We start from the raw sequence: 22,496 nt of genomic DNA on the forward strand, positions 1-22,496 counted from the left end.
CTCCCCATTTGGTGCTGGCCTTTATTTTGATTTACCATTGATTCAGGGCTGTCAGCATGGGGAAGATGTAAATGTAATGGATGTAGTGGATGTAGATGTAAGCTCATTAGAATTGCTGAATCCCAAATACTTGTCTCCATGTCGCAGGTGTAAGCAGAGTGCAGGCACTCCCTCAGGGTTTGTTTTTAATGGATTGCAACTGAGAATGATTACTAGTTAGGAGAAGGAAAATGCAACAGCACTGCAAGCTGCACTACATCCAGCTTAGATTTATAAAGTGCTAGATGTAATTTTGTCAAGTTGGAAATGCAAGTAAGCAGCACACAATTCCGAAGTTTTATTTATTAACACCCAAACTCCCCTTCATTTTTGGCAACTGCTTATGATATTATTGACATTTAATATCTTCACACATTTTAAGGGCAATGATATAGAATGTCTTACTGACTACAGATCAGATAAGAGAAGAATGACCAGAAAACACAGACATGTAAGACAGAGCTGTATATTTGCAATCTATAATCATAAAAGGTTGTGTGAGCAGTTAGTGCACTACATGCAAAAATAATACATGTACAATTAACAGTTGTATGGGTTTATATTACTGGAAATGATATTGCAATTTGTTGTATGCATAATGATTTCAGTTCCTTGCTGTAAAGTTGCTTGTATGACGAAGAGGTATAAAGCTCCCTCCTGTGTTCTGAAAGTTGATTGCAGTGAGAGTTCAAATCCAGACCTATATATAAATATCTCATGTATGCTAGCAAACATTTTGTTGTATTTATTACACAGATTGCTTTGCTTCATTTGAAATACTTTTTCTTTTTATTTATGCTTCAGTTCCCTGCTGCAAAGCTGTTTGTGTGGCAAAGAGGGATAAAGCACACTTCCTGTATTCTGAAGGTTCATTGGAGTGAGACTTCAAGTCCAGACTTATGTAGAAATATCTCATGTGTACTAACATTTTTAGTGTGTGTCATAGATTGCTTTTCCTCATTTAAACTAGTTGTCCCTTTTTTCTTTTTTTTTGGGGGGGGCAGTGTTTCACGCTGACCCTCTTAACGCAAACACAGGAAACAGAGAAAAATGAATGTCAGGTTTGGCTGTGCTTATCTCATTTGCATGAAGCAGAACAGTTCACAAACTGAACTAGTGGGCCACCCAGGAGGCAGACATAACATCTGCGAACAAGGTGTCTGTTAAAGAGCAAAGGTCAAAAACAATACATTGCTGCAATTTTTGCATTTCATCATGCAAGTAAGCTTATCAGCATTGCACGGTGTTTAGCACGGTTCCCCCAGCAGCTGCACCCATTGAACACCTGCAGACAGGACTAAGACCACCAATAATTGAAACCGGATACATTATGTTAATTCTGTTGGACACTGCACAAACCTGCTAAGTGGCATTGTGCAGCAGTTAACACAAAAACCTTAAGAATGATTAGGAAAGTAGGAAATTTCATGTAACTAATCCTGTGGCAGCAGGTGTAACTGTAGGACTGGAGTACAGATGGTTCTGGGCTCTAACACAGGGTATGCAACATATTGTTACTGCTGTGACAATGTAGTGTATAATAATGAACTAAAAAATAGTCAAGTGTTGTTTCAGCATTAATGTGGTAAAATGTGCAAGTGTAGGACTGCCATACACATGGTTCTGGGTTCTAATGCAGAATATTCCAGACATTCTTTACTGTTGTTTCACTTCTCATTATATTCATTCTCATTTATAACACTTTAGATAGTGGAGCTCATATGAATTATATGCATGAGGAATGAGACACATGCACAAACACTTTGCCAACTGTCACACAAACCTGCTGCTCTCTATGCTATGAAAAAGAAAATATTATGTATTACTGCTCTTTCCTGTCCATTTCTGGTCTATGACTTGTGCTTTGGCTCTTTCAGAAAGTACTGAATTCTGTAGTCTGTGCACTCACAGAGGTAGGGGTTCTGTTCTCACTGCAGTCAACTGTGTGTGTGTGTGTGTGTGTGTGTGTGTGTGTGTGTGTGTGTGTGTGTGTGTGTGTGTGTGTGTGTCTGTGTAGCCCAAACACCAGAAGTGTGCATCCTACAGTTATCCCAACGATCTCATGGATTGACAGTATTTATATAGTTGCACATGCCTACACATACATTTCATGCAGGCCTCCCAACATTTTCTCTGCGACATGTCCTGCTGATGTCATCCACTATAAGTTGACCTGCAGGCTTGTAAATGTCAAGCTTGTGCTGTGGCACTTGCGTAAAGTGCTGAGTTCTGTAGGCTGTATACTTAGAGAGTTAGGTGTTCTATTCACAATGCAGTCAACTGTTTGTGCATGTTTGTGCTCTTGCTTGACATCAAAGAGAGGCTTTTACACCAGCATCTGGGACACTGTTATTGCCATATTCTCCTCAACAGATGCTGCTGATGTCATCAGCTATACCCTATCTGTGGATATGCACTATTTCCACCAGGGCAGGGTCAGAGACTGGCCTGTAAGCCAGGCAAATGTCATCTATTCCTAAACAATATAGATTACAGTGACATGGATTTCAGTCTGTCTACATACATTATAGTGTGGTTTGTAGACCCTGTGTTGTCTTGGTGAAAAATCCCTGTGGTCTCTGCAGCTGCTGCATGTGTCTTGTGAGGTACATACAAAAGAGAGCATTATGCTTTATTAGTGTTCTGATGAGGTTCAAGCACAGTTCTGTCCTAAGATCTGAATATGATGGCATGACTTATGATGTGCACAACATAGGCTTTCAATACCCATGTGGTCTCTTGGTGGTCAAATTTCAGATTGCTATCTACATGTGTTCCCAGTGCTTGCATCACTGGGTTTCAGCATAGCAGGACTGTTCTCAATGTTGTAATTAGCATGTAATTCCACTTTTCAGAAGAACAAATTAAAGACACATTTCTGCATTTGTTTGTAGACCATGTGGCTTTGTCACCAATCATTTGTCTGTGTTAGCCCCTCTTGTAGTGTGTCATCATCATAGGTGGCCTCAATGATTCCGCTAAGCATGCAAGAATCAGCAAACATGGTAAGTCAAAGGCCATATACTTTAGCCTGAACTGTCGAAAAATAAGAGTCCAAACAGTAAAGGGCAAAGGAGATATCCCTGGGGTATACCAGTAGTGGCAAGTCTACTGGTACAGGTTGATTCATCAGCTTTCACAGTATGTGTTCTGTCAATGAGCCAATTGATTACCCATCTAATGACATGAGGTTTAATCCCCAATTGGGAGACTTTCTCAATGATTCTGGTGTGGGGAATTGTGTTCAAACCCTATGACAGTTGAGGGTAGCCAGTATGCACTTATCTTATCTACATCCAGGCCTGTCACACAGAATCAATGGGCTGTGACAACATCACCGATTGCATATCACATGACTCATCACATACATCTTCCTGACATAGTTTAATACACACTTCAACACACCCTTCATATGGACTATGTTGCTGTAGAAGGTTGCTTTCAACATGCATCCATGTGAGTTGTGGGGTGGGTCACCACCAAATTCATGCATGTGTAGACACATCCTGACTCTCCTCATCTAAGAGGTAGACCAACATGTCATCTGGAACCTTTTCTAAAGTGACACTAGGGATATCCCAGTTCTGTGCAACAAACTTGTGTGAGTTGTTAATGCTACATCATGTCTGTTACATCTGTTTGATGCCCTCAAAGAGAACATCGAAGGCATGCGTAATGACAATACTATCATCCTTTTGAACTTGATAAGCCCAAGGCATTTGACACAAAACCACACTGAGGTATTCACTCAGCACTGTCAGATGTGGCCATATGCACCTATATCACCAAGTGGGTAGACCATTGTATCACATACATGGCATCTAAATATGTTGACATGTGTGCATAACCTATATCTCAGGTCCAGTCAGGCCCGTACATCAGGGCTGTCTGCTAGCCCCTTTCCTGTCCATTATTAAAGTAATGGACATCACAAATGGCATAAACATCCTGTCTCCTAACAGCTGCCTGAAGGACTACAGATTGTGCGCAATCATTTATGCCAACTGTGATATTAGTATAATACAGACAGTATCAACTCATACCAAAGATTGCTGCCACAGCCATGACAGCACCTACAATAACAAGAAAACATGGGTGTAGTTGTTATATCAGGAAAACAAACACACAACCCAAGTAAAATGTAGATATCACACCCTATAATCAGACCAATAGGTATGTGACCTGTATCCTGAGGTAGATGGCAAGTGTAACACCCAGCAGCATGTGGTCATAATGCTGACTATTCCCTTGTATGTAACACAAGTACTGAGTATGTGAAGGACACCCACATGAGAGGCCATAATACCACCATAGTTCCCAGTCCATAGTTCCCAGCCCTCATCACACCAGTAGCTGAGTACAATGCACCTGTCTTCATGTACCTCCCTACACATCTTCCACTGCTGCTTAACTGAAGTGTACCACCTTTGTCACAGTGAGCTGGCACACAGCTTATTGTCCATACCTAGGTATTCTTTTTATGGCATAGACATTACTGTCTGATGGTGTGGAACCCCCATCAAGTTGTTACACCAAATGCATATGTGCTACCTGTTCTGGTGATGCACACAGTACATATATAGGTGTTTGACAACATTGATGGGATGTATAACATTTGTGACAGTGTGGATTGTGCCGTATATATATATATATATATATATATATATATATATATATATATATATATATATATATATATGGTTCCCTATCAAAAGCCTGAAACACTATAAGCCTGAAAATCAAAATCCTGATAACTATAGACTGAAAGTTCAAAATCCTGAAAGACCAAAATCCTGAAACTCAAAATCCTGAAAACACAAATAATGCTAATATGTCACTATAAAGACATTAATATCTACCAACTGACCCTGACCCTAACCCTAACCCTAAGGTCCGTCACTATCGCACACTCACCTGACCCACGCCCTAACCCTAACTCACTTAAACCCCTAACCCCAATATTTGTCACTATTGCATACATGCCTAACCTGCCCTAACCATAACTCACTTAAACCGCCCCTAACCCTAACATAAAACCAACCGCACACTTACCTGAACCCAACGCATGACCCAACACCACAGGGCTAACAATAGCAAAGTCACAATGACGTCAGTATGTCCATTTTGTGTTTTCAGGATTTTGAGTTTCAGGATTTTGGTCTTTCAGGATTTTGAACTTTCAGTCTATAGTTTTCAGGATTTTGATTTTCAGGCTTATAGTGTTTCAGGCTTCTGATAGGGAACCATATATATATATATATATATATATATATATATATATATATATATATATATATACATACATACATACACACACACACACACACACACACACACACACACACACACACACACACACACACACACATATGCCATGCACACCAGTCAACTAGCCTGTATTAGTCATAATGTCACATACAGGTATAGCAGTGTCCCTCCTAACACCTCCAGCAGATGTTACAGTCCCAGGACAGTGTGCATGATTACCCGCATAGAGCGTGTAGATATCAAAACAGTTGTACACTTGTTTGTGCAGAATCATCTCTGATCACAGTACATCACATATTTTATGTTATAGGCATGGGATTAGTGGTGGTGTTATTCTGATATTGTCCATGATTGGGCTTGCTTCTTTTAATGCTGTCTATGAGCCTTTACTTGTGTCCCACTTGCTGGAGACCTCTGCTGAGATTACACTCATATTCAGGCAAATCAGTTTGCACAGCTTCACAACATGCACCCTACCCCAATTGTATGTCAGATCCCTGATAGATGACCTCTGCATTATTCATGTAAGGATGATTATCTCACACAGACATCCTCCTCATTGTTATGTCACCTTGTGTGACAATCGCATAATACACATTTTCACTGTGCAGTCCCTACTGTATCATATTGATATGTGATTGGTGTTACTGCTACAACTGTCTTCCATTGTCATGCCCTCATCTGCTGCACATGCAGAAATTTCACCTGTCCTATTTCCCTGTGTCCACAATTCATCTGTGTGTCCCTATTCAAGACACACACTTCCCTTGAGTGTTTGTTTTACATTGTAATCCATGTACCCTTATAGATCATTTACACAACTTCAGTACAGAATGCCTGGAATGGGATTTCACAATACTCTGCACTGTAGAGTCATTGTATTGTACTGTGCTTGGACCATATACTTAATATTCATACCTCTTAACTGTTTAGGTTTTCCCAGAATGTCTAGATGCATTCCTTATCAAATTTGTAGCTGTCTGACATATCACTGGGATGATCTCAGGACTGATGTTACTGAATAATTACATACATTTGACTTTCAGACTTCATTTCTTTCAAAATATGTATCTTAACACAAACCCTGGGTTATTCTAGTACATTTCTATAGGGCAAATGTGTCATATATGTCCCTAAATGTGTTGTACTAAGAGAATGAGAGCAATCTGTGAAGCCTTGGTTATCATTGTGGCATTCTGCATAAAACCACGGCTCTTCAGTTCTCTGATTTAAACAGACATGCTATCCATGTTTGCTTACATGGTTTCAGCCACACAACCTCACTTAATTACATTTAATTGTGGTCCGCGGCATGAATATGCAATGGGCACTTCTGCTCACCACGCATCGCTACACACACATATAAATTTCATGTGGGCTTCACGCGAAGCCTACACAGAGTTTAATGAATCCCACTGATAGAGTATAACCTGTAATGAAGCCCAAAAATAATGAGGGGAAAGTTTATAAGCACAGCAGTCCTGGTATATAGATATTTTATGTCTTTTGCTGCCACCAGCAAATCACAGAGGAATCTTTCTGTACAATTATGAGAAAAAACAGTTATCAGACAAATTTACCAATATATATTTGCATGAAATTGAAGAATGAACATGAGAGGGGAGGAGTGTTCATAAAGCAGCCACAGAGAATACAGTTTAGCAAGAGTAGAAAAAAGCTGCACGTACCAATCAGATAATTAATAGATGAGCAGATAATGTAAATAATGAGATGTTGAGGAGGACAGAATAATAACCGAACAATTAAAAATGTACTATATTTTAAAAAAGAGCAAAGGTTGGGCTTACACTGAACATCTATATTGGTAGAACACAAAGCTTTCATGCATTGTTTATTGCTTTAATATCTCAGGAAGTGATTGTACTATTTCATGCCAACTGCCCAGATTATGAGAACAGCAAGTGCTTACCATGCAAAATGCTCAGTAAGTATACTGCAAACATCACAAGTGAACTCCTGGCCCAGAAAGTGTTGTCAGATTTTACAAACTTGCCAGTTTTTATTTTAAAACAAAAATAAAACATACTATTTTCCAGAGTGCATCCTTTACTCACAGCTTTGGACTTTCAGTAATTTGCATTATCATGTTATCTGTACTAATGGCATGATTGCAGGGAGGACAGAATGGTGGATGATAAATTGTGTAGTGAAGGTCAAAGAGTGTAAACATAGCCGCAAATGCCACAAAACATTTTTTTTACCCAAAAGATTTTGATACTTAATTCCCTTTGCTTTGTGACACAAGCTCGTACCATATTGTAGTGTTGTTGTGATCTTTCTTATTTTTCCTTCTGTATTTCAGTTGTATTTTCAGATCTACTCACTGCAGTTTGACTTTAGTATGTAAAAATCCTAGCATATTGCTCAAACAGAAAGACTCCAGAGTTTTATTCATCCATCCATCCATCCTCAACCCCTTTTCCCATTTTTTACACATGGGGTCAGGGTTTCACTTCAACAGTGACAATCATCTCGAGCCATAGAATTAATGGTCTTAAATCCCTTAACTAACATGATAGATTAGCATGATTCTGCTTAAACCTAGCAGCTTACAGACTGCTGAATGTGATCTGTATTGTACTTATTGAACCTTGAAAGTCCAAATCCTTTTTGAAATTCCTATTTCTTTGTGAAGCCAGTGGTTGTACAAATACCTGCACTAAAGACCTAAATCTAAAGCATCAAATAAACAAAACTCACTGGAGAGCTGATATTTTAAGTCAACACATTCCTGTGGAACAAGTTACCGCCACAGGTAGAACAAAGTAATACTTTGACTACCTTTAAAGTTAGTCTTGATGACTGGATCAGTGACTACCTTTAAAGTTAGTCTTGATGACTGGATCAGTAGACACATTTTCACCCACATTATTATATTCAGTCCTGCCTAATTTGAGAGGAGAGCACTATTAGACCCTTGAAAAGGGTTGCAAGAACTTTTACATGTGTCTACTTAAAGGTATATATGGCTAGACATATTATCATCTGTGACTGCATGCCTTGTATATTCCATTTTTTCCTAAGTTACTATGAGCCACCTACACCCTGGCTGATAAATGTTCTTTTTGATCCATTTCTTTGACCTGGCTAAGAAGTGATCAAATAAACACAAGCAATGAATGAACTCAACAGCATGTATTCTTGCAACAGTTCTTTAAATACTGGGAGACTGAGAAGAAAGACTTATGAACAAATAACTTCACAGGATCATAGAAATTACAAGGCAAATGAGCCATTAGGCCATCTCTGCCTTGCCAGTACTCACACTAAGCCTTGTCGCTCTCTTCGAGGACAGCAAGGAAAGTCACAGCTGGGGGAATTTTATGAACATCCATCCAGTTGTCTAGCACCTTTTTAAAGGCCGACCGTTTAACTTGGAGAGGAAGATTGTTCCATTAAATGGTTAAATGTTGCATGACAAATCTATCCATGCTCTTTGTCTTGCTTATTTATTTGAGTAGATTTAGATCTCTGACCTTAGTGTTAGCTAAACTGTTTAACTTGCTGAGGTATAAGAATTATTGGACTACTTGATCCCTTTTGGAACTACAAGCAAGACACAGATCACCACAAAGGATTCTATAAGAAACTGACTTCAGATTTATTGGGCCCCTGACCTTTTATAGTTACAAACCTATGGGATATTTCCATTTGCTTGATATGTATGGTAAGGTACATCTTAAAGTGGTCAACCTATTAATTGATGGGTCTAATCAATGTCGAGTACAAGGTGGTGAGGATTTATTTTGATCTGAAGGTAATACCTTTTGCTATGAGCTATGCAAGGTAAAAGGATTTCCTAAAAACTCTTGGTCAAAAAATGGAGCTGTCCACCCAAGCACCCAGGTCTCACATGACATTTTCTGTTTGAAGTTTTGTACCATTTATGCTATAAGCTGAAGCCAGATGGATGTTTACCAAATTCAGCAATGATGTACCTTTTGGAACTGAGCTTGATCCCACTTTTAATACAGTAGCTATTGACAGGGGTAAGCTTCTGCTGGAGTGCCTGTATGTCAAAGTGGGACTTGACAATGATTCTCAGCTTGCAATCATCCATAATCTTTGTTAACAAAGATCCCCATTTGATAAAAGAAGTAGATGCTAAACAGCACAGGTCCTTGCACAGATCCCTATGGAACTCCACTGGTCATCTTCTAGCACTCATTCGATGCTATCCCTACTCTTCCTGTGTGATTCTTGCCTCTAGATCACTTGGCCAACCACCTAATGACATAGATTTAAGTTTGGAGCTGCTTCAACTTGTTCCTTATATTTGCATGTGGTATTGTATCAAATACCTTTGTCAAGGCCAAGATACTCTCTGTAGACAGCTTATACACAGTCTACAAAATGAGTAACTCTCTCAAAGAACTTTATAAGACCCATTAGACAGGATCTATTACAGAAAAAGCCTAACTGCTAGGTGACAAATTTCATAACATATTGCCCTGGCCAAATTTCCCCTAGCAGAATAAATTTCACCTTCGGTTTCCCTCAAACGGGATCACTAACCTAGTGGGACTAATAGAGTCAACAAAGGAAACATAAAGGAATAATTTTTGATGTCATAACTAGATCAGTTATGATCCATTCCATGCCTTGCATTGAAGACTTGTTGGGCTGATATGTTTGTCATTCCTTATGACTGTGATGGGACCACCATTGTGGAGTAACATCAAAGTAGCTGTACATCATTCCTGTGGGACAAAGTCAGTTGTCATGCTCAGGTTGAAGAGGTTGAGGAGTGGGTTCACCAGTATTTGCTTATTGCTATTATTGAGGCAGCTGGATATTTATTAATAAATAAATAAATAAATAAATAAATAAATACATTAATTCATTCATTCATTCATTCATTCATTCATTTATGCATTTGACATTTGGTAACCAGGATAGTCAGTGGAGGCCTGGGGAGACAAGCTCCACAATTAGACAGAAAACAACAACAGCCTAAAAAAAGTTACAATTAAGGACATGTTAACATTTCAGAGAAAAAAATATATATAAATTGCTAGAGTATATTACATCAAGGTAAAACCTAATAATTAAGTAACACGATATATATAAATTATTTAGGTGGTATATGCTAGCTGGAAATATATTAAAGAATTAAGGTAGTAGTAAGAGGAAAGGGTATTCGGTTAAACAGGTTTTGGAGTAGTTGAAGTATAGTTACAGGTATAGCAGACAAAAGACTAGGTGGGAAAGGAATGTGAGCATATCAAGGATTTATAGAGATGTTCCTTAAGGAGGGTCTTGAAGGTTTGGTAATGAGAGACTTGAGTGATAGATACTGGCAGGCTATTCCAGGTCTTAGAGGGAATGTCTGTTAGACCTTTGTGGTTTGTAAATATATAAATGTTGTTTGTGAGAAAAGCACAGGCCTCATGGATGATGTATTCTTTGTTTCGGAGAGTGCCTTTTAGTACATGCACTTTTGTAATGGTTGGTGGCTTGACTTCATCAAAGATAGGTAGGCCTGGACTAGATGTTTCTGTGATGAGGTTGATATTAAATGTATTTGCCAGTACATTGGCAATGTCCACTGGATCTGAGTAGATATAGCCATTATGAATAAGCTTGGAGCACTGTTTGGTGGTAGTTTCTTATTTTTCTGACATACCTAAAGAAGGATTTGTATTTGTCCTTAGCTTCTGTAGTTAGTCTGAGTTCATGGGTTGCCTTCATTTTTTATGTCATTCTTTATTTTCTTATCCAACTGTTTAATGCTCTCCCTAATTTGGGGATGATTTGTTTTACTATATATATTTATTTAGGTGTTTCTTTCTTTTAATACATAGTGATAATGATTGAAGATCACAGTGTTGGATCATTTTAGACCTCCCCATTTTCTGATATCTTGTTGCATCAGGCAACTTAATCCATTTGTCCAAGAATGAGAAGATTATTTTTTTGCATAATTGTTTCCAGTACTGCCACTATGGGTAATACTACTACACTCAAAATTAGAGACTTCACAGAATTTCAGGAGACTTGCACATTTGAAGTCTTTGAATTCTGTAATATTTGATTCTAATAATTTGTGATTCTGATGAAAATGATTACTAGATTCTGGTCCAACTTTACCAGTGAGGGGTATACCTTGGGGGTAGAATATACAGGTGCTATGTTTGTTAACACCAGATTAAGCACAATCTGTTCTATAGTAGTCCAGGGATATTTTGTTTTTAAACGTTTTTTTTGCATGTCCTACATTGGTAGTACAGGTAGGAAATCATAACACTGGGCAATGGGATTTGAGAAAAATACATTGAAAATTTGATATGGTGACTTGTATAGAAGCCCCAAGCAATTGTTCAATAAGTTATCTCATTTAAATTTCATAAATATGATTTATGGGACAGAAAATGGCTCACATACAAGGTGATGTATGCTGTCAATGTGTCCCAAGTAAATGCTTTGCTTTTTATTTTATTTTCTATATTTTTTTATTTTACATTTGTTTGCTGGGTTAGTCTGACAGGGCCAGTGGCTTCTTTTCAGTGGAGACCTGGGGGGAAATTGACTATGTTATATATACAAATTAGAATTGGCAGAAACTTGTTTGAAGAGAGGAAAAATAAGAAGAATAGCAGGACAGAGCTATATGGAGAAAGAGTTATCCATGAGTGATACTGGAACAGAGACAGCTATTGGTTAGATGTTCTTTAAGATGACGTTTGAATTTCGAGATGAAGGGGGAATTAAGTATGTGTTGTAGAGTGCAGTTCCAAATTTTTGCTATATAACATGAAAATAAGGATTCATCAAAGTGTTATTGGCTTTTCTTAACTGTAATAGTAGTTTATTAGATCAGTGGAGGTAGCGAGTAGTATTGTAAGGATGTACTAAATGTGTTAGAGCAGGACAAGCTTCATGTTGGTATAGGATGCTGTGGGCAATAGCTAGCTGACTGATTGGTAGTAAGTTTCGAAGTTCGAGCCAGTGTAATTGTTTCAGGGCAATACAGTGGTAGATTCTATTATGTAGGCTGGCAGCAAAATGAGTGATTCGGTGGTAGCATGTTTCATATTTTTATAGGTCAGTCTTTCTGAGATTAGAGAAAATGGGTGAGGCATATAATAGTGTGTAGAGGAGGTATGTTCTGGCAATAGTTTGTCTAGTTGATGGGGTGAGGAATGTTCTAGACCTATATAGGCATCTGAGTTTAATATAAATATGGTGAAGGCTATGTGTTTGTCATATTCCAAGCCGCAGTCTATTGTGACACCAAATAACTTTGTACTATCTACTGGTTTGATTATAGTTCCATTGGATAAGAGTATATGCATTGATGACAGGGAATTTGGGGGGTTGTTATTTGAGAATATGATAAGCTTTGTCATATTTGGATTTAGTATGAGTTACTTTTTTTTAAGGAAAAGTTCTATGTCTGTGAAGGCAGACTGAGTCTTAGATATGAGGTCCAGTAGGGAGGAAGCTGTCCAAATGGCAGTGTAATCATCTGCATAGTGTATAATTGTGGCATGGGGAGAGGTGGATGTTAGGCTGTTTGTAAAGATGGAGAACAGTAGGCAGGCAAGAACAAAGCCTTGTGGGACTCCTATAGTGGTGGGTAGAAGTGTAGAGATTTCATTCCTTCATATAACTGATTGCTGTTGGTCAGTTAAATAGCTGTGAAACCAGGAAATGGAAGCTAGAGAGAGATAGATAGATGCTAAGTCAAGTAGTGGTTTTTGATGTGATACAGTGTCAAATGCTTTTGACAAATCTAAGAAGATGGAAGAGATGAGTTGATTATTATTTCTATTGTGGTTGATGGTGCTTGTGAAACTTAAGAAGGCTGTAGTAGTACTGTATTTGGGTCTGGACTCATGTTGGAAGTTGGAGAGGAGGTTGTTTTGTATTAAGTAGGACAGTAGTTGAGAGTGTATGCATTTTTGTAGTATTTTGCTGTAAAGTCGCATAGTAGTTTAAAAATGAAGACAGATACATTTCTTTCTCTCTTTCAGTGGATTTTATTAACTACAGTACACACGTGGGGGAGCCTCATGGAAAGTACCAGGGAGACTCCCAGAACAAAGAAATAAACACGCTTATATACTGGTGATATTGCTGACAGTACAAAAATATAAAACTGAACCAATTAGATAATTACACAGGGCAATTAACCAATCAAATGTTTACCCGTAAACATAAGACAATTCACATCATCATATTTCTAGGCAGAAGAGAAAATCGGATATACTTCCATAAAAGACACATTTTCTGCCTTCAGGCAGAATCTAGTTTGTTCAGTATTTTTCCATTATTCACAGTACAGAGTTGACAGTACTCAGTACATCTCAGTTTATACAAACTGTCACATACTCAATTCCCTTGAAACACATGCTTTGGCTGTTCATATTCTACAATCCCCCATTTGATGCCATGTAAGCATCATCATTTAACCTGTCATACATTTGCCACAGATCTAGCATAACCATGCTGCTACTCTTTTCATCACTGAGAGACATTTTCATTCCATTATCTACAGTCATAGTTGCAGGCATATAAAATTTAGGCACTTTCTTCACAGTTTTTAAAGACATTAATTTCAAGATCAGTACTTTGATTAGAAATAAGACAATGAAAGCAACAATTGCTAATACTGCAATTAACAAAATCAGCTTCAACAGTCCACCACCCCAACCTGAGAACAGGTTGGTTAACCAAGCCCATGTTGCGCTATCAGCCTCTTTGGCCTCTGAGAGTTTAGAACTTCTCTGAATCAGTTCAAGGTGACTTTCAATTTCATGCTGATTGTCAGGAATAAACATACAGCACTCCTCCTGGATTAAAGTGCAAGTTCCCCCTTTTGCTGCTAGGGTGATATCGAGGGCCATACAGTTTTGGAGTACTACAGCCCTCATAACAGTCAGTTCATCAGTTACTAGTTCTAAGACAGAAAATGTAGCATTGCTCAAAATTTCTAGTAGTTTAGATGACTTTCTCAGTTCTCAAATTGATTTCACTGCTCTGTATGACGGAATTATACCAGCCCATGATATTACATCATCACCCAAGTCCATATGGGACAGTCCTTTGGTACTAGCATGAGCCAAATCATGATGATAAATCCAGGAAGCATCAACTTTGACTGCCGGGTTGGCAGGCTTCTTGACCTCTCGAATGTCCTGAATTTTTCCCTTAGGTAATGTAGATACATGTCGGATAGCTGGAACTAGGTAACCCAGGAAACAGCTGCCAGACCAGTTTCCTGGTAGCCATTTATATGCTTTACTTCCACACACAAAATAACAGTTCTCTACTTTGATGGTGATATTGATAGGCTTAAAGCGATTCTCAGCATTCTGCCGCACTTCAAATATTTTCCAGTAGACAGTTTCTATTTTCCGGGAAAAGTTAGCTATAGAGTTTTTTACAATTCTTTATATAGGTGGGAAATCGGTTACACAACCCCATGCAGTGCAGTTATATACCACTGTTTTGTTGCAATGGCTCCACCCTACTCTGATTTTATCAAGTTTCAGGAAACACACAGTTCCATTTTGATGGACAGACAACTGTAATGCTACTTTGTGTTTCGAAATAACTCTTGATGTGTTGTAGATCAGATTCATCCATGTCTCTTTAAGCCCTAAAGGAACTATATTTAGCATCAATCCCCCATGAACCGTAGGAATGGCAGTGCAGATCCAGCAATTGGAAACATTAAGGGATGATGCATAAGTATATTTTATAGCTTGGTAGGTATTGAATGGTGGATGTCATGCAGTTCTTTTGGCCTGAGGTATTACTGTAGTGGAAAATAGGAATGGCCACAGTAGAAATATAAGAACAACAAAAATAACCACCAAGATTGTTTTACAGTACCTTAGTGGAAATGGTGGTTTCGGTGGTATTGTATTGGAATGGAGAAGTGTTCCGACTGTAGAAATGTCAGACATTATCAGGTGCAGGAACAGTATGGCTTCAAGTACAGGAGGCAATAGGTGGAGATTCTGGAGCTGTGAAAGGTAGAGGTGTTTGATCTTCGGAAGGGACGACTTTCTTAACCTGTGATATATGAATGCAGGTTGGTGAGCCTTGTAATCGTACCGCTGAAGAGGTTGTCAATAGAACCAGGTAAGGCCCCTTCCAATGAGGTTGCAGTGCTGTTTTCCTGGAGAAAGACTTGATGTACACCCAATCGCCTGGTTGTAGTTCAGAAGACATAAAAGGATCAGGGTTATGCTGTGCCACTGCTACTTGGCAGTGATAACACTGTAAGAAAGAAACAAGAGAAGTGCAGTATACAATAACATCATGATCAAAGGCATCTTACTTAGAAAAGGGTGGTGGCGGAGTCATGGGCATACTCATAGGTCGGCCCATTAGAATTTCATGAGGAGAAAGACCTTTAGTAGGATGTACTTGTGGTCTCATAGAGAGCAAAGCTAGTGGTAAGGCCTGTACCCAAGTGAGGCCTGTTTCAGTAGTAATTTTTGTAAGTCTAGTTTTCAGTGTTTGATTCATGCGTTCTATAATTCCGGATGCCTGTGGTCTATATGGACAGTGGAATTTTAGAGTGATGCCCAACATAGTACACAGTGAGTCAATTAATTGAGCTGGAAAATGTGTTCCACAGTCTGAATATATATAACAAGGAACACCAAATCGAGGTATAAAGTCATAACAAAGTTTCTTAGCAACTGAGATAGCATCATTTTTCGCACAAGGGTATGCTTCTAACCATCCAGAAAAAACATCAACAACAGTTAAAACATATTTAAAACATGCAGAAAGTGGTAATTCAATAAAATCCCATTGCAAAGCACACAATGGTCCCAGTGGTTTTGGTAAGGGTTGTACAGGAGCCATTGTGCCTTTGGAAATATTGTACTGTAAACAAATGGAGCATTTGCTCACAAAGGGCTGTACAGAAACAGGAAGCTTTGGGCCAAACCAATCCTTTTGGATTTGTTTTATTAAAGCTTGTACCCCAACATGGGCTGGCAAATGATAAGCTTTAATGAGGGAATTTAGCATGGATAGGGGGCAGACCAATCTGCCATCTGGATGTTGCCAAATTAAATCAGATCGTTTAAAACAATTTTGAGCCAGCCATGTTTTTTCTTTCTGATTCTGAAACCTCATTCTGTAAAGCTTTTACTATTGTTTCATCAAAAGTTTTTATAGATTGCAATGGCTGCAAAAAGTTACCCTGAACAGTTTGTGAGAAAGCAGCCTGTTTAGCAGCCCAGTCAGCAAAATTATTGCCCTTACTCTGGAAAGTGTCATTGGATTGATGGGCTGCACATTTAACAACAGCAATTTCAGAAGGTAACAATAAGTCTTGTAATAAATGATTGATATAAAAATGTTTTTTAATGGGTGTTCCGGAAGATGTTAAGAACCCTCGTTCTTTCCATAATATGCCAAAATCATGAACAACACCATGGGCATAATGGGAATCAGTATAAATAGTAACAGACTTGTCTTTAGCTAGTTTACATGCATGTGATAATGCCACTAATTCCGTGGCCTGCGCGGAGGTGCCAGTAAGTAATTGTGCTGATTGCAATACTTCAGTCGGTGCGAAGACTGACCAAGCAGCTTGGAATTTTCCGGAGTTTATTCTTAAACAGGATCCGTCAATGAAAAGAACTAAATCAGGATTTTGCAAAGGAGTATCAGATAAATTCAACCTAGGAGAAAGAACAGAGTTAACTGCTAACACACAATCATGTGGTTCGCCCTCGTCTGAGGTTGGTATTAAAGAGGCAAGGTTTAGTGGTGGGCAGCATTTAATTTGTAAAGCAGGATTTCCCATTAAACTTATTTCGTACTTAGTAAGGCATACACTTGAAAGATATTGTGTTTAGTTTTCAAAAGTAAGGCTTGAACAGCATGCGGAACTGCTAGTACAGTGTCGTGTCCCAGGGTTAGTGGAGCTGCCATGTCTACCAAGATGGCAGCAGCAGCTACAGCCCGTAAGCAAGCTGGATAACTAGAAGCAACCAGATCTAATTGAGTGCTATAGTAAGCAATTGGTCGGTATCCTTCAGTGCATTGCTGAAACCCAGAGCAGTCTTATTTTGTTCGCAACAAAAGAAAATGAAAGGTTTAGAATAGTCCGGTAACCCTAAGGCAGGAGGATTTACCAGGGCTGTTTTAATTGCCTGAAAAGCCTCATCATGCTGTGACATCCAGGGTAGAGGGTCTGTAATGTCCTTTTTCAAGAGTTGCAATAGAGGGGTGGTAATTTCTGAAAAATTATACACCCACTGTCTGCAGTATCCTGCTAGACCAAGGAACCCTCTAAGTTGCCTCTGGGTTACAGGACGAGGTGCAGTTTGAATAGAACTGATACGGTTTGGGAGTATCCGGCGAGAACCCATTTCAGTTATGTGTCCTAAATACTGTAATTTATCTTGACAATATTGTAATTTTGATTTATTTACTTTAAATCCACGTGTGGCTAGAAATTTTAACACTAAAAGAGAATCTTCCTTACAGGCGTTACTGTCTGGGGAGGCTATAAGTATATCGTCCACATATTGGACTAGTACTGAATGTGACGGTAGCTGTAAATCTTGCAATTGCCTATGCATTTCCCTTGAAAATAAAGTTGGAGATTCTACATACCCCTGGGGCAATCGGGTCCAAGTATACTGTTGCCCTTTGTAGGTAAAAGCAAACAAATATTGACTATCAGAATGTACTGGGATAGAGAAAAAAGCTGATGAAATATATATTACTGTAAAACATTTAGCGGTAGGTGGGATACAACTTAAAATAGTGGCAGGGTTTGGTACAATTGGGAAGACAGGCATAACTGCTTTGTTAACCTCCCGTAGATCCTGTACAAATCTGTAAGCTTGTTTACCAGGTTTCTTTACTGGTAATATTGGGAGTATTACACGGGCTTGTGGTGGGTACTATTATCCCTTGCTGTGCTAGTGCAGAAATAACAGGGACTATACCAGAAATAGCATCTGCCATCAGAGAGTACTGTGGTACTTGCGGCAACTTTGCTCCAGGATTTAGAGTTATTTTTACAGGGATTGCTGAAGTCAAAAATCCTACATCATTATCATGAGTTGTCCACAAGCAAGAGGGTAGGGAGTGTAAATCTTCATTTCTGTTAGAATCTGACTGAATACACATTGATTGCAATGTGATAGTATCATCCAAGGCTGCTAAAGTAGTGTCTTGTTGGTCTGAAGGTACTTGGAGATAGACTCTGTCAGCTGTGCAAAAGATGGTGGCCCCCATTTTGCAAAACAAGTCTCGTCCTAATAGATTTAAAGGCACTGATGGTCCTACTAAAAAGGCATGATTATCCTGCAACGGTCCCAAAGTTATTGGGACTGTGACGATTTCAGAATACTCAATAGTTATACCGGAAACACCTACTCCTTTAGTCACTTTATTAGAAAGTGGAATATTCATGGCTGTTCTGCTAGTTAGCATAGATTTAGTTGCTCCGGTATCAATCAAAAATAGATATGGTTTATTTTTAACTAGTAACATAACATGAGGCCCGTCCTGATCCACAGGAAGGAAGGGGTACAACTGCTGTTGTTTCTGTTCAGGGAACCTTCATTGTGGTAGTTGTCGAGGGTTTGGCATCCAGTTACAGTTCCATCGTTGTGGCGCCTCAGTGTATGGTGCAGGTTGCTCTGCCAAATATGGACACTCATTTTTCCAATGGCCTGTCTGGCCACAATTGAAACATTCATTCTGATTACTTAGATTCTGGGTTTGGGTGGGTTGTGTACCTTGATAGCTTTGTTTATTGTGAGTAGATGGACTGTGACCTCTACCTCTCCCCTGTCCCTGCCCTCGTCCTCTACCTCGGTGACCTGGTTGGCCCAGAGCAATACACATTTGAATTTGTGCTTGTACTAATTTTTCCTGTAAATCCTTCTTTTCTTTAGCCAAGTGGTCAGATAGGTATTGTACTTGCTGGACTAAATCATGCAGGCCCAGACTAGGCCAATTCAAACATACTTCTTTTAATTTATCTCTCACGTGAGGGTGTAACCCATCCACAAAAGCAGCTGACAGCCTGCTCTGTGCTGGCCCTTCGGTGGGCTCTGGGTATCCGGAATATCCCTCAAAGGCATCAGTAAGTCGTTGTAAATATTCATCTATAGGTTCATCTTCTCTCTGTATGACTGACTTAATCTTAGACCAATTTGGGGTTGGTGGCACTATGATGATAATAGCATCAACTATTCGTTGTCTAACCACTTCAAAACCATTTTTCCTTTGTGTGTTATGCTTTTGTATTGGGGTGTGGACATTAGCATGATCCCATATACGTTTCATCAGATCAGCTGGAACAGCGTATTGGAGGACAGCTTTAACTTCTTCTATAGTAGGATTTTGTAAACATATGTGTCCTGCTAATACGCATTGAAACTTTGCTGGGTTATTACGAATGGGTAGAAGTGATTTAGTAATAGCTTGAAAATCAACTGCCGACCACACCCTAGGTACGACCACAGTAGCTGGTTGCTCCGCATCTCTGGCATGTGCTGGATTTGGAACCTCCCTCAGTAGAAATACTCCTGCTTCATCTGAAGAGCTCATGCTCGAATCGGAAGTAAAGCTTTGATGAGATTTATCTGGACTAATGTAACCATCCTTGTCCTTAACCACAATTGGGCATTGCTTATAATATTTACCCTTGTGTGAATAAACCGTTTTCCTGTTTTAAGGTATTTTCGGCTGACTGGACCTAGGGTCAAAAAGCATTTGCACTTTTCTTTTGTGCTGTTTCTTAATCTTAGAGTGGGTCACTCTAGGGGATGATTTGCCTGTATCTATTTGGTTAGGTTGTTCTATAGCCAGGTGGCTAGGCTGGCCTCCTATCACCTGATCTTCTCGTCTGGGGTCCGGAATGATTTGCTCTTCCATCCGCCGGCCTTCACTCTGTATTGTAGAACTAACAGTTCCATCCTGTAGTTGTGAAGGTTGATATTGTGGTGGAGGAGCCGTAGGGGGTGGGGGGAACCATGGATTATCATCTTCAGATGATTCTGGTATCTGTAGTTTATTTCATTCTTGTACCAGATATAATCCCTTAAAGGGTGGTTCTTTTAAACGTTTACCATTAGCTATGTCTAGATTCTTAGTAGTTTGTCGCAGTTCCTTTATCTGCTCTTTTAACTTTTGTTGACTATCCTTAAGACTACTAACGACCAAATCTTTTTCCCATTCTTTTGCCTCACACATCCAATCATTAAAAGTTGCCCAGCACAACCCTGGTATTTCTCCTTTCTTTTTTAATTTTTTTCGTAAATTAGTCAGAACATCTTTATTAAAACTATCATTTTCCGGAAAAGCAAGATCACTGTCATCCTTAGTAAGGGCGATCCACTGATCTAAAAACATGCAACTGTCCCGGGACACCTGGTAAAACATATAACCAGCTGGTGTACCTTTTTCTGGCTCATTTATTTTTTTCCGCACTCCCTCCCATTTTCACTCAGTACCCCACTATCACTCGATGAGCTATACCTGTTTAACACAAGTTTAGCTAAGGTGTTATGAAAACGTCTTGTTACTCCACTCTCATACAAGACGCTATACCTGTTTAACACAGGTTTAGCTAAGGCATTATAAAAACATCTTATTACCCCACTCTCATACAAGAAGCTATACCTGTTTAACACAGGTTTAGCTAAGGCATTATAAAAACATCTTATTACCCCACTCTCATACAAGAAGCTATACCTGTTTAACACAGGTTTAGCTAAGGCATTATAAAAACATCTTATTACCCCACTCTCATACAAGAAGCTATACCTGTTTAACACAGGTTTAGCTAAGGTGTTATAAAAACACCTTTTTACCCCGCTCTCATACAATAAGCTATACCTGTTTGCCTCAGGTGTAGCTAAGGCATTTTAAAAAACGTCTTTTCCCCACTCTCATTACTCCTTTCATATGTATGATGCCAGTTTATTTTCCGTATTATCCCCACTCTCATACTACGTATTCAAAGCAGAAAAGAAATGCATGCCACTTACCTTAAAACGACTGAAGGAGAGAAATCATAACTTTGTCAGATAAAAAAAAAAAAAAAATTTGTTCATAAAACTTTAGAAGGCAGACAGGGACAGAAAAATGAAAGAAATACTGCAGAAACAGAAAAATCTATTGTGGGCCCTTTTAGCAGTATTTCGTTCAGTTCTCAACTGCTGCAGCTTGTACTTAATTCAGATCCGAGTAAACGGCACCAATTGTAAAGTCGCATAGTAGTTTAAAAATGAAGACAGATACATTTTTTTCATTCTTTCAGTGGCTTTTATTAACTACAGTACACACGTGTGGGAGCCTCATGGAAAGTACCAGGGAGACTCCCAGAACAAAGAAATAAACAAGCTTATATACTGGTGATATTGCTGACAGTACAACAATATAAAACTGAACCAATTAGATCATTACACAGGGCAATTAACCAATCAAAGGTTTACCCATAAACATAAGACAATTCACATCATCATATCTCTAGGCAAAAAGAGAAAATCGGATATACTTCCATAAAAGGCACAATTCCTGCCTTCAGGCAGAATCTAATTTGTTCAGTATTTTTCCATTATTCATAGTTCAGAGTTGACAGTACTCAGTACATCTCAGTTTATACAAACTGTCACATACTCAATTCTCTTGAAACACATGCTTTGGATGTTTATATTCTACATCGCTAAGAGGGGAGAATATGGTAATGTGTCTATAGCTGGATAACTCAGTGGATTGACCGCCTTTGTGTAGGGGTATTATATGGCAAATTTTCCAGAGTTTTGGTACATAATGTTTTATGATTGAGTGATTAACTAATATGGAGATAGGGTAGGAGATAGAATCAGATGCTAGTAGACGAAATTCACTTGGGAGTTGATCTACAACTAGTCTGGTGGGTTTTAAGTGGAGGAGGAGTTTTTTGATATAACTAGCTGGGACAGGCTAAAATGAGAAGGTTGTGGGCTGGTGGTCAGCCATTGAGGGAATGATAGGAGGGTCTTTGTTGTAATTGTTAACTAAGGCCAGAACAGAGTTAAGTAAATATGTGCTGAATTGGGTTGGTGTGCTTATGTTGGGGATTAAATTGCTAGGGGAGGGGGTAGTGTTTTGGCCAGGATTTAAGAGTTTTTGATGGATAGCGAGAATTTTTGTGGGTTGTTGTTATTTTTCTGTTATATCGTGGT

Source organism: Protopterus annectens, chromosome 10.part0 (genome assembly GCF_019279795.1).
Source record: "Protopterus annectens isolate FY-2018-M chromosome 10.part0, PAN1.0, whole genome shotgun sequence".
Taxonomy (NCBI): domain Eukaryota; kingdom Metazoa; phylum Chordata; order Ceratodontiformes; family Protopteridae; genus Protopterus; species Protopterus annectens.